Here is a 3,654-nt window from a genome sequence, read left to right as displayed (position 1 = left end):
GGCCGGTAATAAAAACTCCCTTAATCCAGCTTCAGTGGCCTCGGTTGGTCTCTGTGTCTCTTGGCATAACAGTCTAGCTGAAACACTTAGACCTTCTTATCAAGTCACTGATGTCATAATCACGTCTGTAAGTATTAAATGCATTCACCAATCTGACTTCTAGCCTTAGCTTCTAATCATTTTCTCTGATTCCTGATTTCCAACCATTTCTTCAGCAGCTTATGATCTGCTTCCTGAACACACCACTCCACTGAAACTCTTCTTGATGAGTTTCCCTGATATTGCTTTAAGTCTCAGTGAAGTGCAGCCATTTTATTTGCACTTTTCATTGCATTTAGTGCTGTCCATCACTCCTTTCTTTTTATGGTGTTCTTGACACAATTGTTTGCATGATATCCACACTCCTGGAGTTTTTTGTGTATTTTGGGTTTGGGGGTTTTTCCTCCTTCTATTTTCTCTTTTGTAGCTATCTCTTCCCCTACTCACCTTTGTAACACTGATATTTCTCACACTTCATCCCTAAATCCTCTTACCTGTTTCTGTAGATGTTTTCTTGAGATCTGATTAAATCCCATAACTTCAACAAAACACTTAAAATTGGTATTTCATAATGTGCATTTTTATAAGATCTCTGAATGTTAGACATCTGCCCCAGCAATTTTACATTCCCTCTAGATGAATTTGTTCTAAATGACTGCCCCATCTTCTGTATTTCTATTGATCCTTGCCTTACTCTGTTTGCTGTACTGAGGCCAAAACCTAACATTTATTGCTATATTAACAATTGATATCAAGCTACAGTGTTTCTTAGGTTAGCCCTATCGTGAAATTCTCGACATTGCAGGTACTTTCACTTAGTTTTGCTGTTTCCCCAACTCTAATAAGGGGAAAGTTTGGTTTGTTTGGGGAGATAGAGCTACAAAGATGGACTCTAAAAACACACCTTCGTGAGGGTCAGGTATGTGGCAGTCATCCTACTTGGGCTACCTGCCTGGAAAACATGGTCATCTAATCATCTGTGGTTTTCCCCTACCTATGTCTCCATCTGTTTGCTGATTCTGACCTATAACTGATCCTAGTGACTCATTCCTGTATTCTCCTTAGATCTTCAAAGGGGTTTTTTCAGATTACAACAAACCACATTTACGACCTTTCTATGTGCTTCGTTACACCCTATGCTTAATTGACGAAGTACAAAAAAAATTGTTGGAAATAGGATTTCTTTGTTGTTTAATGTAATAACCACAAAGCTGAAGGAGTCTGACATACAGAGTTAATTCAAAATTATATTTGCCCTCAGACCTAGAACATGTTATATTGTTTTTTGTGTTGACTCAATTTTACAACTAATCCGACCCCTCTTACTTTTTGCATATCCCTCATTCTAATTTAGGGAATTCTTTTTGGCTTTTATGTTTGGTGGGGGAAATGTTCTGAGTTGCAGTTAAATCACACCATACCTGATCTGGCAGCCCATATATAATACCTACATTAAGGCAAAAAGTGTTATCACTGTGTCGGCACAGAAATTAGCTTTCTTTTCATGATTTCCATTCATGCCTCCTCAATACACTTATCAGAAACATGAACACCAGAGATTAAAGACTCTTAAATTCCGGATTTGGACGAATAGCTTTTCTGGGGTTTTTCCTCAGCCAACACCAAATAACTACAGTAACACCAGCTGAAATTATTTCACTCACCAATGCTTGTTTAGGCCATCAATAAATTGGTGGGACGGACCCATAATTTCTTTCAGAAACTCCAAGTAACTGATTATATTGAAAGCTTCACCTGATTGCTTTAAAATATTCCTTTCCTTCAGAAATGGGAGATACTCTCTCCCCACCCTCTGCCCATGAGTATAAGCAATACTTTCATGTTCAGAGAGGATCTAAAAAGTAATCTCTGGACTGCCATTTTGTTTTATGTAACATAATGATGAATCTGCACAGGATTCTTGAGCAGCACTCTTGGAAAAAAACAGAGTTATGGATAAAACCAGCTACACACACAGCTGGGAAGTGCACTCACTGCTGTGCTATAATGAGACAGACCAAAAAAAGGACACCAAAATTATCTCTCCCTTTTTCATAGATTCTTAGAACACAAGGTTAGACATAACTTCAAAGTCACAACCACACATCTAAAACATCCTGCTAAATGGTTAACTCATCCCTGAACACTTCCAGCCCATCTCTTGGGCAGCCTCAGGCCTAAAAGAACTCATCATAATTAATGTCATGTTAATTGGGTTAAACAACATTGTAAGAATAGGAGCCTCTGATGTTCAATGTTTTTTTGCTGGTGAGTTCATACAAAAGTGCAAAATAATACATTTATTATTAATATAAAATGTTATCAGTTCAGGGAGATGTAATGATGATTTTGTACTAAAATAACCATTGAGAATAAAGTGGTGTACCTTCCATGTAAGAAAAATACCAATGAAACAATTATCAGTTAGGATTCTCTTGTTAGGAAAAAATATTAAAAAGGAATATCCAAAATAATAACGCTCAAATCCCCAAGGCTTTGGAAAATAGAGATTCTCATTTATAAATGGTGGAGTTTATACAGGGACACACTTTACAAAACACTACTTTGAGAATAAGTACGGAAAACATTTTATTCATTTTTTCCACCAATTCTTAAATGTGAAATTAATCTGTTGAGGATAAAAAGATTTATATACATATTGGCCACTAGAACATTATTATACAACAAATGGAATCAACACTAATGTTCAATATTAGAACTATTAATTTTATAATTTACTTCCCTATATGATGGGATATGACAAGCAAGTAAAACTGTATTGTGAAGAATATTTATTGACATGAGGAAAATACATAAGTGCTTTGAAAATAATTGAATGCATAACATGAGGTTGAGGATAGCAGCAAGTGTTATTTTCAATATAACATAATTTTTATAAAATATAAGTAACTGCAAAAATAATTATGTGTACACACAGCAAACAGGCTATAGATAAATACAAGATAATAATAGTGATGGACTGTGTGTGATGTCATTGTGGGAGATTTTCCTCTCTTACACTTTTCTCTTGGTTGTAGAGGAATACAGCAAATGAATATCTACTTGTTTTACTATGGAGGATTCAAACAAGTAATGTTATTATCTTTAAAGAGAAAAATAATAAATAGCAACTCTCCATAATTTCAATTATCTTTGATACCTTGAAGTGAAATAGTCACGGCCTAAAACTTCAATATTTAATATCATTTCTTTGTGCTGATCTTATCCTCTGAAAGTAATCATCCATGATGTGAAGTTATTTACAAATCTCATTTCATCCATTTCCATCAAGTTGAGGACACATTTTATGATATGTAATAGTGTATAATCCGGGGACATTAACTGAAAATCAGTGTATTGCCAACATGAAGGCACTGGGAGAAGCAGGTAAAAAGGAAATGGAGAAGAACATTAGAGGCACTAACTAAAAAGTCATGTGACTATTAGGAAACCTTCATGGCTTCGTGTAGGAAAGCAATTTCTGCATGAGCAGGCATTATTTATTTGCTGACGATCAGGCAAATCCTTTATGCCAAAAGCCTATCACACTGCAGCAACTCACCTCAATGGAAAAAAAAATGATGACTTCTCTAAGCACAAAGGGAAAAACACTTA

This window comes from Suricata suricatta, chromosome 10 (genome assembly GCF_006229205.1).
Source record: "Suricata suricatta isolate VVHF042 chromosome 10, meerkat_22Aug2017_6uvM2_HiC, whole genome shotgun sequence".
In the NCBI taxonomy this organism is placed as follows: domain Eukaryota; kingdom Metazoa; phylum Chordata; class Mammalia; order Carnivora; family Herpestidae; genus Suricata; species Suricata suricatta.
Note: the sequence above shows the minus strand (reverse complement) of the source record.